Genomic DNA, 16,301 nt, shown 5'->3' with positions numbered 1-16,301 from the left:
ATCGAGTTTCTATTGGGGTTGCATATGTTGATCCTACTTTTGATGTAATTTCAAATCTTCTAATTCAAGAGGAAGTAAACCTAATTCAAATGAGTATCATCAAGACATCCAAGTCATAAGAATTAATTTGTAGTGAGCCTAAGGTACATAAAGAAGTAGGGAATCCTAAACATAAATAAAAGAATAAACACAAGAAGTCAAAGAGAAAATTTGAATCTTCTTCTTCAAATAAGGAATCATTTAAAATGGAAAAGTATACTTGTGCATATTGCAAGAAGAATGGACATGAAGAACATCATTGCTATAAGAAGGACATCGATGAACTCAAGAATATCTTTAAGAAAAATCAAATTAATCTACCTTCAAGAATGACTGCTTCATCCTCTTCTTCTCATTCCAACGTTGCTCAAGGAAAATATAAGTAGGGAAAAGGTCAAGCCTTAATTTCTACTTTAAGTCATGATTTAGGGAGATGGCTTCTAGATTCAGGAGCTTCTCATCATATGACATCTTCACAGTCTTTGTATTCTTCATTTGAAACTTGTAGTGCACCACCTATCTTGATGGAAAATCATACTTACATGAATGCTATTGGGAAAGGAGCAATTGATAAGGGGAGGGAACCTTCAAAGATATGTTGTATGTTCCCCACCTAACTCATATTATCCTTTCCATTTATCAACTCACTAATGGGCCAACAAGGAGAAATGTGGAATTGACTCCTGAATTAGTTCTTATTAGACACTTAGAGAGTAGAGAGATCATTGCTACAAGAGTGGTTGATAATGGATCTTGGATATACTACTTTGAAGACTTTGCTCTTGATGATGATAGTGACTCTTCAACATATTCTGATCACATTTCTAGTGTTAATTCACATATTGAGGAGAACTTTGGCTACTTGAACTTGGGCATTCTCACAAGTGATGAAGTTCCTCAGTCATTCATTCCTCATCCTTCTAATGATATTATTTCTACTAACATTCCAGATGATGCTTGCATTCATACAACCATGGGTTCACATGAATCTGTACAACAATTAGAGGATATCACTTTATCTTTAGAGAAGACTCTTGATTATTTACAACATGTTCCTAATTCATCCTCAGTTGATCGTGACTTGTCTTTTTCAGTAGAGTGCCCTAGTACACATTCTCACATGGATTAGTTACTAATGTCTCCTTGTTTGTCACCTTCTTCTATTGGTCTTGATCTTGACTGGTTCGTGACATCTTCTTTCAGCCTTGACATGGGGACACTTGAGCACATTCTAGTGATTCCATACTTTTTGAGGTGTCTTCCTTTAGATTAAGGAGGCTTCATTAATGCACCTTTGGTTTTCTTTCTTCCTAAAGAGAGGGATGTTATTATTTAGTCATGGTGCAGTTTCTACATTGAACCTTAAGCATCTACCACTAGTCAACATTCTACATTGAAGAAGGGTTGTTATGTCTCTCTTCTTCTCATACTTATTGATAGTATATGCATGATGTATGTCATAATGAGGGGGTCTTGATTATACCTTCCATTTATGCATCTTATTTTTTAATTCTTTTTGGAGGAGTGTTTTTCCCATGTGGTTTTCCCTCTTTCTCCTCTTTTTAGTTGTACATGGGTACCTAGCATGGCTTTGTTTCCAGGACCCATTAACTATATATTGAATTATAGTACTCTCTAACTTGCACGTAAAGGGGGGTGTTAGAGTAAATGGTTATTTCCCATTTCACTCTTCTATTAAGTTTACTTAGGTGAACTTATAAATTAGGAGGAATTAAACATTTTGGATATTATTATTAGGAGGATATTGTTGAGTCATCCCTTTGACTTCAACTACTCCTAAAATGTCACATGTGGTTAATTCCAATTTGGACACCATCCTTTTAGATAGTAGGTGGCTGAGTCCATGAGGACTCTACCTCCTCCAAGTTGAGACACTTGTCTCAATCTTGTTCAAGTTTCCTCCTAGCTCATGGCTATATAAACAAGCTAGCTCTTTGTATTTAATATCTTAGATATAAATCAAATATATCATAAAACATATTAGGAAATATTGATGCTATTATGCCTCTGAGCATTTACATCATAAATTGGTCTTATATTATTATTATGTCAATTTCATCTCCTGTTGTTTCATCTAACCCTTTCAATAGATTCAAGATTTATATTTGTTTTCACAATTTCTAACACCTAAGAGTAATTTTGCTTCCTAAGGGTAAGGTTTGATTTGTGTGTTTTGGATTCTCTCTTTTCACCTCTTCTAATGTTTGATGGTTGCAATTGCAGGCAATACATATGTGGATAAGATGATGAATATTCTACTCTTCATGTCACTTCTACATTCCACCAAGTTAATTTGGATGTTTCAGGGCCAAGATGGGATCAAGAAAAATCTGGAGACCACTCTTAATCTAGTGAAAGAAATTTGAGAGGAGCTAAGTGTGTTCAACTCATTTTATGACTTGGAAGCTCCCTTAATTGACGAGTGCTATGAAAAGGCCATAGAATTATGTATAATTAGTCCTCTTATCCCCTTAGGAAACTTGGAGGGAGATTTAGAACAGAGGGAGGGTGAGCGACGTGTCATTAGGGTTTAACATCAACAAGGAAACTATATTGATGAACTCGAAATGGGGGATATTGTTGTTTTTCCACACAAGATTTCTAACTAGCATTCATTTTTACAAGCTTCACAAGTTAAGGTTTGGTATTAAGCATTAAGTTCGACATGTGTTTAATGACATTCATCGAAACTATGCTTTCATTTATTTAACGATATTTGGTTCTTAATTGTGCAACCTATATTTTTGTTCTCAGATCTATTTTCTCAAAAAAGGATTTGATTCTTTTCCAAGAATAGCACTCTTAGAGGTTTTGTATCAAGACTAACATTTTTGACGGTTCTTCTCCATGAATGTCTTTTGTGATAGTATTTGTGCCTAGGTTGTTGTTGCTCATTTTTCTCCTTGATTTTTGCTGAAATGCTGAAGTATTCTTTCAAGCAAAATGTTTGATCTCCGGACATTTTTTAGTGGCTAAATTGATCTAAGTTAAGAACATTCTAGAGTTTTATTTTTCTATTTTTTTAAATCTTAAAAACAATTTTACCCCTGGTAAAAATACTACTAGTCAATGAAAAAATCTAAAATATTGATTGAAAATTAATTAAAAAGTAATTATTTTTTAACTTTAGATTGAAATGATATTGGTTATAAAAAAGTAAATTATGGACCACCACCCTGCTAGTACTAATAACAAAAATAATATTTTAAATCCCTTAATTAAAAAATATATTTCTACATTCCTTGTCATTGTAAACATAGCTATCATTTGGCAGCCTTCCACTATTTTAAACTAATAAAATTTGACTATAGACAAATCAAAGGGTACAAAAATCAAACGTAAATACAGATCAAGCTTTTTGAACATCAATTATCGATGAGTGTATGAATATGCATCGAGGGTATACAATACACCAATCGAGTAGCCATGAATACACATCAAGCATTGTAAACACCAATTCTCAAATTAATAAATAAATTTTATGGAGACCAAATTTATGCTAAAAATGCAAGCAACTCCGTAAGTACAAGCTTGACGTGATTTGCATGTTTCTTATTTTGGTTCAAGATAACTACTTTTATGATGTTAGACAACCTTTTGAAATTTAATAAGATTAATGATATGTGTGTGGGGACAACATTAAAATCGTCGTCCTCATCTCCTCAAGAAGAGTACCTGCCGGACTGGGATGCTATTTAATTATCTCTAAAAACATAGCTAAGACCTTTATATTCGTTAAATTTCTTCACCGAATATAAATTATATAGATATTTAGCTTCCTTATCAATGTTAAAGAAGGTTTTTGTGGCAATTCATTTAGTTTTTATTGTTACTTTATGTTTATTATAATATAATTAATAATGTATGTAAATATTTTATATATAAGAAATTTAGATGTTTTTAATAAAGAAGGTGAATTATAAATTGGATTTATCATTGTTGATTTAAGTGGTAAATAATATATTTGAATATGTTAAAGTTCATATATGTGTCTTTTTTTTAAAATATATTATTGACTTCGAGTACTATCTACTATTCACTGTGATGGGAAAGTGAGTCTTTGTTGGCTTATTTGTAGATTTGTTAAATAGAAAGGTTTGAAGTTACTTTAAAATATGTCATGTTTATTCTTTAATGTTGTTTAATATAGTTGAGTATCCTCTTTTTTCCTAAGTGGTTCTATAAGTACCAACAAGTTATTTCAGGGATTTCTTTCTATAAATTTGAAGTCTCATTAAGAAGATTTGGATTTTAGTTTTATTTTCACTTTCATTTATCAATATTTTTTTAGATTGTCACGATGAAGGAACCATTGGTATCTTTCAATATGCTACTTATTCTTGTGGTTCCTAAATTACCCTTTGCTATGCCATGCACCTAACCTTCTAAAATGGTTGTCACTTGATATGCTTCCTTAAATTTTGAGTAACTCTACACCCCCTTGAGTTGTGGGGAGACTAAGGGTTTCAAGGCTTTCCATCTTTTGTAGTATCTCTTTACCCATCAAAAGAAGGATTTATTTAGTTATTTCGGTATGTCGAGTTTATTAATTATTATTTCTAGTTGATGTCTTCCCTTACCACAATCTTATTATTTTAATTTTCATGCTTTTGTCCAAAAAAAAACATTTGTTTCCTTTTTTTCAAATGAGGATGGAGGGGTTTAAGTTCAAATGCTTGAAAAAAACTAATTTGTGTCAAATCTATCATTAGGATTTTAAGATTGATGGTAGATGTTCTACTAGGAACCTAGATCATTCAAGTTTGGTGCAAAGCCATTGCTAACACTTAGATTAGTTAGGGGAGATTTCCTACAAACGATTGAAAATTTAATTACCATATTTGTAGAGGGAACACTTCTAAAAGACTTGTAAATCCATGGAGAAACAATTATGTTAGCAATTGTGTCATGTCCCCTTTTCAAATAATTAAAAATAATAAACTTTGCTAAGGCAGGCAGGCTCCAAAAAGGTGAAGTTTCAGAAAAAGGGGCTAATCTTTGGAAACCAATAGACTAATAAATAAAAATTATTATTAAATTATATTTTATTAACCCCTCTTGGATGTGAGTTAGGGTTATGCCCTCTTTTAAGTGGTTTGGAGGCATTTTGGGCTCATTCCAGAACTTGATTTTTGCTCATTGCTTTGTTGTTCTTCAGAGGCTGCCAAACCTGTGGAGAAGGAGACCCAAGGACGAGAGTTTGCAAGTTTCCAAGAAGGCTAAAGATGAGAGTTTAAAGCCATTTCATGTGCAAGCTCATGCAGAGTTTGCCCTTGTGCTGAACAGTGCAGATTTGTGGGTTTTCGGGTGTGTTTTTTGTAAGAGTTTGGTGTTTCTAGTTGAGTATTTCATATCAGTTTGGGTTTTTGCTATATTTCAGAGTTTTATATGTTAAAATAGAGCTGAATATATGTATTGGGATGTGGTTAAACTTCTGTGATAGATTATTAGTGTTTTGTGGTGATTCTGGGCTATTTTGTGTTAATTTTGGGAGCCCGATAAGCATTGTTTTTGCCCTCCGTTTGGGAGCTGTTGTGTAAATGTTATACAGATATGGAAATGTCATTTTGTAGGCTGTTATGCTATTGAAATTTCTATAAAAATATCCACTTTCAGATTTATTAATAATATGTGAAGTTGTGAAGTTTTTGGCACTATTTTGGACATACCCGATTTGGGGTTTATTGAAAAATTGGTGGATCTTTGTAATATTGGTTGTTTGATTTTGAAAATCTGATTAGAGGGTTGAAATATCATATAAATTCAAAAAAAGGGACATTACAGTGGTATCAGAGTTATGATCTTGCCAGCCTGAGGGTTTGTAGAAGTTTGCATGCAACTAAGTGAAAGAGAAAAAAGATATTTGCAGTGAGAAAAGAATAAAGAAATTTTGATCAAAGCTCCAGTTGAAAGTAAAAGTACAAAATCCAAGGAAGGGAAAAGTATGGCTGATCCAGATGAGATGGCAAATAAATTCTTCCAAGACATCCAAAATACTCAGAAGCAAACAGTGGATAGTTTGGCAGAAACTAGAGAGGCTTTGCGAATATTGACAGAAAAACTGCAAGGAGTTGCATCTATTAATGAGAAAGGGAGCACTTCAGAGGAGCCAAGAAATCTGAAATCCACACCATCTAAATCAACCAAAACTATTTTCTTGCCTGCAAATGAGCCACCAGTACCGAATCCAGCCCTTAATCCCGTGGAAGAGGTTACAGGTAACTTGATTGCATTAAGAGCTACTTACAATGGCTTAGATGATGACTTTCGCAGTTCGGTTGCTTTTAGAGAATATGTGGATATGATGAACACTTTGATGCCCAAGAAAGAGAACAGGAGGGAGCATGACATAAGTGGAAGGGAGCTCAAAAATAAAATAAGCAAGTTTACAGCACCTACTTTTGATGGAACAAATAAAATTTCAGCTAGAGCATGGCTACAAAAATTATAGACTTTCTTCACACTTAACCCCATGAAGGAGAGTGATGCTGTTCAATTTGCAAGTCTACACTTGGAAGATGCAACCTATGATTGGTGGTATCATGGAATGACTACTCAAGCTCATGATCAGGTAACTACATTTGATGATTTCAGTCAAAGAGTGATAGATAGATTTGACCTCAAGGATGATGAAGAGTACTTTAAAGAATTGTCAAAGTTGAAGCAAACCAAATCAGTTAATGAGTATATAGAAGAGTTTCAAAAAGTGGCTGTTATGGTACCTGATATGAGTGAAAAGAGGATTGTTTATCTTTTTCTTGATGGTTTAGAAGATTCTGTTAAGGGTTTGGTTAAGGCTTTCTCACCCTCAACCTTACAGGAAGCTATCAAAAGAAGCTTGCAACTTGAAACTTGCATGCCTATGAAACTAGTCACTAATCAAAAACCCCCAAATCTTTGGCAACATAAGGGAAATTTTCAAAAAAAGACTTTCCCAACACTACCACCAAAAGATGTGATAAATGTGGCAAAAAAGAAGGTAGATGAAGAGACTAGGAGTGAATTACGAAGGAAAAAACTTTGTTTTACTTGTAGAGAACCATGGATTCTAGGACACAGATGTTTGGGGAAAGGTCAAGTGCACTATATTGAAGTTGCTTCAGAATTTGATTCAGATGAGCATGAGGAATTTCATGACACTAAGGAGGAGGTAGAAGAAGAGAAAGAAATAGAAATCAGCAAGGATGGCACTTTAGCAGCATTATTAGGAGTCCCAAGATACCATCCCTTTCGAATTCGAGGGGTACTAGCAGGGCAAAGGTTGACAGTTCTTCTTGATAGTGGGGCAACTCACAATTTTATTGATGAGGGATTTGTCATGAAAAGAGGGCTTAAAGCAAAAGATTTTGAGGGATTCAATGTTACTGTAGCTGATGGATTCACTATGCCTTGCACACGGGTGGTGAAACAACTCAAGATGACCTTAGGAGATTATGAGTTATGTGATGGCTTCTATGTGGTTGGTATTGGGGAGACAGATCTTGTATTGGGTGTTCAATGGTTGCACTCTATTGGAGGCTATTACATGAACCATCAAACTATGGAGTTTAAATTTCATTCCAATGGGAAAGAAGTCATATTGAGAGGCTTATCGAATGGAGCACCTAAGACGGTCTCTGCAAAGAGGATGGAGAGGACTTTTCGAAGAGGACAAGTAGCATGGGCAGCAGGAGTCATAATCCATCCAACAAGCTCTCCAAAGAATCAAGGTAATTTCCATTTTGAAATTCAAAATATTCTTGATAAGCATAGTATAGTTTTCAATGACTTGCCTCCAGGATTACCACCAAATAGAGGTTTTGAGCATGTTATAGAGTTAGAACAGGGTGCCAAACCAGTTATAACAACCCCATACCGCCATCCAAGAGGTTATAAGGAAGAAATTGAAAAAGCTATTAAAGAACTCTTGGACATGGGATTCATAAGGCCTAGCTCTAGTCCATTTGCATCATCTGTGGTACTTGTCAAGAAAAAGGATGGTACAATGAGAATGTGTATAGACTACAGGGCTCTAAACAAGAAGACCATAAAAAATAGGTATCCCATACCACACATAGATGAACTCATTGATGAGTTACATGGTACTGTATACTTCTCAAAAATTGACTTAAGATCAGGGTACCATCAAATCCGAATGAGGAGTGAAGATGTGGAAAAGACTACTTTCAGATGTCACTATGGACACTTTGAATTTCTTGTTATGCCATTTGGCCTCACTAATGCACCTGCAACATTCCAATCTTGTATGAATAAGGTATTCAGTCAGCATCTTCAAAAATTTGTTTTGGTATTTTTTGATAATATCTTGATTTACAGTAAAACATGGGAAGAGCATCTAAAGCACATAGACACTATTTTGGGAATCTTGGAGCAACAATCCTTCTATACTAAGCTATCTAAATGTGAGTTTGGTTTGATAGAGATCCTATATTTGGGACATATTATAAGTTCTAAAAGAGCACAGGTTGATCAACAAAAAATCCAAGCAATTTTGGATTGGCCTCCACCCACTAATCTTACACAGTTGAGAGGTTTCTTCGGGTTGTGTAGCTACTATAGGAGATTTGCCAAGGGATTTTCTCAGCTTGCTACCCCCTTCACTGATTTGACAAAGAAAGGAGCTTTTTTTTGGATAGAAGAGGCACAAAAAAGATTTGATAAGCTTAAGGAGGTAATGAGTTCATGCCCTATGCTTGCAATTCCAGATTTCTCTTTACCTTTTGTTGTTGAATGTGATGCTTCTGGAGAAGGTATAGGGGCTGTCCTAACTCAAAGAGGACATCCAATAGCATTTGAGAGTAGAAAATTAAATCAATCAGAGAAAGATTACTCCATCTATGATAAGGAAATGTTGGCAATCATGCATGCACTTCATAAGTTTAGACAATATTTGGTATGTGAGAGATTCATTATAAAGATAGACCATAATAGCCTCAAGTTCTTCTTGAACCAAAGGGATTTGAATGATCGTCAACAAAAATGGGTAAGCGAATTGCAAGCTTATGATTTTGATATTCAATACATGAAAGGAAAGAATAATGTGGTTGCTGATGCTCTCTCAAGAAAGCCCACTTTGTGTTCCTTAACATCTATCTCTGCTGATTGGAAAGTCTCCATAATTTCAAAGTATGCTAAAGATTCCTTTGCCACCAAGATTTTGGATAAGTTAGTGGATGATAACAGGTACAAGGTTGTTGATGAATTGATTTATTACAAGAACAGGATCTTCTTAGTGCCAGGATCAAAAACTAAGGAGAGGATATTGAGGGCCTTTCATGACACACCTTTGGCTGGTCATCAGGGATACTTCAAGACATACAGGAAAATTCAAGAGCGGTTTTCATGGAAGAGTATGAAGGAGGATGTCCTTAAACACATTAAAGAATGTATGGTATGCCAACAAAGCAAGAGTGAGCAAAATTTTCTTGCAGGGTTGTTGCAGCCACTTCCTATTCCTGAACAAAAATGGGAAAGTATTTCCATGGACTTCATCACTGGGTTGCCCAAGGTTCAAGGTAAGGATTGCATATATGTGGTGGTAGATAGATTAACTAAGTATGCACATTTCTTTCCTATCACATCTGATTTCAAGGCATCACAAGTGGCCGAATTGTTCATCAAGGAAAGTTTTAGATTACATGGCTTGCCTAGAAACATTGTTAGTGATTGGGATGGTAGATTTCTCAGCTCTTTTTGGAAGGAGCTCTTTCATTTGGTAGGAACTGAACTCACTCCCAGTACTAGCTATCACCCTCAAACAGATGGACAAACAAAGATAGTTAATAAATGGATAGAGGGATATTTGAGGAACTATGTTTCAAATCAACAACATGCTTGGGTAAAATGGTTACACCTAGGAGAGTATTGTTATAATACATCTCATCACATGTCTATTGGTATGCCTCCTTTTCGTGCTCTTTATGGTTATGATGCCCTTTCCTTTGTTGGTCTAATACTTTTTGATAGCAGAGTACCTGCAACAAGTGATTTCGTCAAGCAAAGCCAAGACATAAGAAGGTCCCTCAAGGATAATCTACAACATGCACAGAACCAACAAAAGTTATATGTTGATAGGAAAAGGATTGAAAGATCTTTTGAGGTGGGAGATTTGGTATTTTTTAGGTTGCAACCATATAAGAAAAGCACCTTGAAGAGGAGTGGGGCAGAGAAACTCAGGCCAAGGTTCTATGGGCCTTATAAGATCATCAAGAAGGTAGGAGAGGTAGCTTATGAATTGGAGCTCCCACCAAACAGCAAAATACATAATATTTTCCATGTATCTTGCCTAAAGAAGGTTCTAGGCAAGCAAACCATAGTATCTACAGAATTACCACCTCTTGATGATGAAGGGAAATTAGTTTTGATACCAGAAGAGATTTTGGATACAAGAGAGAAAAGATTGAGAAACAGGAGCGTCATAGAGCATTTGGTCAAATGGAAAGGATTACCACTAGAGGATGCAACTTGGGAAGGAGAACATATTCTTGAGAATTCCAACCTTCATTGCTTGAGGACAAGCAATATTTGGGAGGGGAGGACTTGTCATGTCCCCTTTTCAAATAATTAAAAATAATAAACTTTGCTAAGGCAGGTAGGCTCCAAAAAGGTGAAGTTTCAGAAAAAGGGGCTAATCTTTGGAAACCAATGGACTAATAAATAAAAATTATTATTAAATTATATTTTATTAACCCCTCTTGGATGTGAGTTAGGGTTATGCCCTCTTTTAAGGGGTTTGGAGGCATTTTGGGCTCATTCCAGAACTTGATTTTTGCTCATTGCTTTGTTGTTCTTCAGAGGCTGCCAAAATTGTGGAGAAGGAGACCCAAGGATGGGAGTTTGAAAATTTTTAGGAAGGCTAAGGATGGGAGTTTAAAGCCATTCCATGTGCAAGCTCATGCAGAGTTTGCCCTTGTGCTGAACAGTGCAGATTTGTGGGTTTTTAGGTGTGTTTTTTATAAGAGTTTGGTGTTTCCGGTTGAGTATTTCATATCAGTTTGGGTTGTTGCTATATTTCAGAGTTTTATATGTTAAAATAGAGCTGAATATATGTATTGGGATGTGGTTAAACTTCTGTGATAGATTATTAGTGTTTTGTGGTGATTCCGAGCTATTTTGTGTTAATTTTGAGAGCCCGATAAGCATTGTTTTTGCCCTCTATTTGGGAGCTGTTGTGTAAATGTTATACAGATCTGGAAATGTCATTTTGTAGGCTGTTATACTGCTGAAATTTCTATAAAAATGTCCACTTTCAAATTTATTAATAATATGTGAAGTTGTGAAGTTTTTGGCACTATTTTGGACATACCCGATTTGGGGTTTATTGAGAAATTGGTGGATCTTTGTAATATTGGTTGTTTGATTTTGAAAATCTGATTAGAGGGTTGAAATATCATATAAATTCAGAAAAAGGGACATTACAAATTGTATAGTCTGTTGGGTTTCCTTATAAGAAAAAGTTATTGATTTTGAAAGGAAATCATTCTATTGGAACAAATATGAGGCCAAATCATATTCTTCTTTGGGAATTTCTTCCACTTTGTTTAACAAAATCACTTAATACTTCCTAGACTTAGAAAAACTCAATCTTATCTCATCTTTCTCATCCTTGATGAATATTTTCCTTGTGTTGACGATTCTAATTTAAATATCTTCACTTGATTAACTAGGATTTCAATTTGAGGGATTTCCTTCCATACCTATCCAAAGAAGCCTAGCTCCACACGATGAGTGGCATACTCGTGCATTTTTTAGCTCCGAATTATTGTGAGGTACATTCCCTTTACTAGAAAGGGAGGAGAAGTCATTCCACAAATCTTCCTTTTTGTCAATAATGATTTTTTGAGTGAGGTAGCAGGTCATGACTTTTGAATACTTAGTCATTTTACACATTTTACATCCACTCCACCATCTACTTATATGCTTTGCCTAATATTTAATCAGTGATGTCAATTTCTCTCTACCATCTTCTTCTTACATTTCTTCAATCATACTTAATTACAATCACATGTCTTATTCTATGAGCTATTATCTCCTTCATCCATTAAGATTTACCCAAATTTTATTTTCCATTTGATCTCTTGAGGGGGCATCCATTCACATTTTCTTTCTATTTCTATCCTATCAATAGGCCACATAACAAGTATTATCATTTTTCTTTGAAGTAACTCCATAAAATAATTAAGCTAACATTTTCTTTGTAAATTTTTAAAAATATTTTATATGTACACAATTTTTCTTCAAATATATATTACTTGATTCAAATATTTAATTAGTTTATCCTATAATGAATAATTTTCTAAAAAAAATTAATAGCTAAAATATTCCAAACTTAAACAAATTAAAATGATTTTGTTAATTTTGCACCAAAGATAAATTAAATTAATATTTTACTTATTTTCTCTATGTGTTGCACCCATTTCTAATTTTTTCATCTCATCGAGTCAAGTGCTAACTTTAGGTCCTATCCTATCTCATTTTTAAAAATCTATTATTCTTTTTAATCAATCTTTACAATTGACCAAATATTAAGTGAAGCACATAAATAAAACCCTTCCATTCATTTCCACTAGGCTATATTATTATCAAGGGGTTTAATAAGTGTTGGACTAATTAGGAAATTATCTAATTATTTAACTAAATAGGTCCTTTAATTACTTTATTCACTTAATTTAAATTTTAGTATTTTTTATGGATAATGGGTCGAAGCTGAGATTAATTATTATTTATTAAGGTTGAGCAGACTCAAACCCAAGACCTGCTACTAGATGAGAGGCTCACAACTTACCATTGTGTTGTAAGTTATTACTACTTCATAGTGTTTTTGTCTTTTATTATACTGAGCTTCATTTAGTGCATTTTGTCTCATTCATTATGATGTGGGGACTTGTTAAACTCTCTTCCAATATTTCTCTAGGGTTTACATCTAGAATTTTACCATAATGATTTTACAAGCAATCATTGTGTTCATTATAGCCTATCCAATTTATTTACATATTAATCTACTTATCAAATGATGTTTTTCTCAGAAGTGTTTTATGGGCTTGTATGGTTGAACAATAACTCCAACATTGTATCAAATAGTTCTAATAAGTTCTTGCCCTAAGCTCTTGAGGGATCTAGTCTTCAAATATATATTTTGGATGTTAGGCTCAAATGAAGGTGATTGTTGTGCTTGCAATATCCCAAAACCTATAAATTGGTTATCATTCCATCAAATTTAGGTAGTTTCTTAGAGCAGAAAAGTCAAGGCAAGGTCTAGGGATTAAAAAAAAAAAATGGAGTTAGGGGGAAATGAATATTGTTAATGTTCTCAATGTGGCCAAGATTCCTAAGAATGACTATTTTTCATGTTTGACACCTAGAAAATCGAGGTGTTTTTAAAAAAAAATATATTTGTGCCACTATAAGAATATGTTCATTCATACAATTTATAGTAGTATGAATCCTCCAACACAGACCAAAAAAAACAATACTATTTTTTTTCTTCGTAAATGTAGAAATAATTGACGCAAAATTTAGAAAAGAATTATGTAGAATTTTAATATTTTTTGGTACAAAGAGGTGGATTTTTGTTGGTGAATTCATATGCATACACATATAACCTAATAGACATCAACTATGACGTTGTCAATTTGACCACTTTGATTCCACATCAACCAAGAATGTTCACCTGATCATCAACATATTTCAATGATTCGTATATGGTGTGATCCAAGGTATGAAAAGCCACAATAAAATCATCTTAAGATTCTTAAATTCTTCCTCAACCTATAGGTGGACCAATAATGCTCAAATATAGTCACCAAAAACTGCTAACTTGGTCACGAACCAACACTGATTAAAAATAATAATTATGACAAAAAATATTCACTTGAAGAGAAAACCATCAAAAGACATCTGAGTTGAAAAATTGTATAGACCATCTAACCACGTGCTCCTAACCACATACCATGAAATCCCATTTTGGATAATGCATCTCATTCTTTGAACCTATCTAATCCTTCTTGACAACTAGCCTTATTATTAAGCATACAATGCCTCATACATGTGTCAAATTATATTTAGTTACTCACTTGAAAACATGATAGTGAAATATTCTAAGAACTCATTCATTATTACCAGATATTCAAGTTTTCATTATCTCATGTGAAATAATTCAAAGCATTCTTCCATAAGGTCCTCAAATATTCTTCCTTGATATTCTTGCATGTTATTCATCTATCTTCTAGATATACAACAAACTGTCTCAAAATAATCATTAGAAGCTCCATGCACTCAATCTAAAGAATTATTCATCATACTTCAAATATTTTTTGCCAATAAATGTCACATCCTAAATAAATTTCCAAATTCAACAAGGTGACATCAATTCCATACCAAAAGTTGAAAGCAATGACAACGTAGAGCATAATGTTGATATTATGGCCATAATAAGAACATACACCAACAAATGAATACAGTATCATGATAGAACACTAGAAAAGTGTGTTATGCAATGAGGTCATGCTAGAGAAAGAAAAACAAACATGGATCTTATGGGATAACAAGTTTTTTTATGCTATGTGATCCATGTGAAGAGAATAGGAAGAATCAAAATAGTCTAGAAATTTGTATTATGCTTGTCAAATAATCTTGAGAGAGGGTTTTGAACAAAGATGATTAATGGTCTAGAAATTTGTATTATTATAGTCAACTCATCTTGAAATTTTTTCACAATGAGTTCAAAGGATCTAGCAAGCTATGTTATGTTAGTCAACCAATCCCGAAAATAACTAAGGAAAACATTGTATCTAATGAAATCCTCTAAAATGGTGTCAAGCAGAGTCATATATCCTTATGAAGTTGTGTTATTCTAGTAGACTCAATCTAAAATATTTTTTATAAAGATATCCAAATTAAGCATGTTTCTCATTGGGAAAGCTTGTAATATAAGGATAATTAAACAAAGAATGATGTTCGTTAGGAAATCCTACAACAAGAGGGAACATATATATGCCCCCCTCAAGATAAAAATATAGGACTATGTTATTATTTTAAGGGAGAAAAGAAGGATATATACCCACAACACCAAGGAGATGTCATTTAAAGAAAAATATACATACAATCCAAGCCAAAGAGGACACAACTCTTATAAAGAAAAGAGGAGATGGTTGTAAAGAGGTATCTTGTTATAAGTTGAAAATGAGTATGCACTAGAAGAGAATAGACATTTTCTCAAATAAATTTCCTCCAAGAAGTGATGCATGAGCATTTTGGGTACTTCAACAATCTTGCATCAACCAAAAAGAGATTTCTTGTTTATTGTTCATGTTTTTTGTTCTTGGAATGACCTTTTTTGTTCATATTTTCTCTTTTTGTGTAGTTAAATCCTTAGTACGGACCTATCGTGGATCTTGTACATACGGAAATTATTTCCTTTGTTTGTTAGAGTTGTGCTTCTCTTTTTTCATGTCATGCTTGTTTCTCGTGCAGCTAGAGTAACGTGCAGGTTTGGTTTCGGTGAGGTTTTGTTTGGCATCAACATTTTTGTGCAACCTTTTGGTCTAATAAATTAGGTGATTAATATCTAATTCTAAATGAATGATATTAACTAGTCTAGAAAGTGTAAGCTTTAGAAATAAAAGGATAATCATGCGGTCCACCTATAATTGATCCTAATTAGGATGATCTATGTTGTCTTCATATTTTTGGATCTTTTGGATGAGTTCCTAACATTTGTTTGCATATTTTAGGTGGACTATGGTACCCTAAGAACCCTAGTCCTAAGAATAGGTCACCCCAATCGACCTACTCTTAAGTTTTTATGATAAAATGAGAAAGCCGATCCTACGATAATTGAGTTGGTTTCTTTCTACCGTGCTTGCAAGAACTTACAAATAAACCTAGATCTACACATAAGAAGCAAATATTAGTGCTTGGGAGTTGTCTAAGGGTTTTCCTTAACCAAATCCCAAGTTGGGATCAACCATACAACATTGATATAAATTTGAACTCAAATAATTGAAAAGAAATGTTTGAATTGAAATAATTACATCTCCAATCATTGATGCAATTCTCTTAGGATAAGTGAACTCCATTTGTTGATACAATAATATGATTAAAAATGTCATGAAAACATAAATAAAATAATAATTGAAAATTCCTCGAAGTAATTTAATTCTCCTTGAATCAAGCTTTCTCTTGGAGTGATGTCTTTAAGATTTGAAGATGAGTTGTTGAAATTAATTAAGAATGAGGACTTA

The sequence above is a fragment of the Cupressus sempervirens genome, chromosome 7, assembly GCF_028749045.1.
Source record: "Cupressus sempervirens isolate cs-2001-9-10 chromosome 7, ASM2874904v1, whole genome shotgun sequence".
Lineage (NCBI taxonomy): Eukaryota > Viridiplantae > Streptophyta > Pinopsida > Cupressales > Cupressaceae > Cupressus > Cupressus sempervirens.
This window is presented reverse-complemented; position numbering follows the sequence as displayed.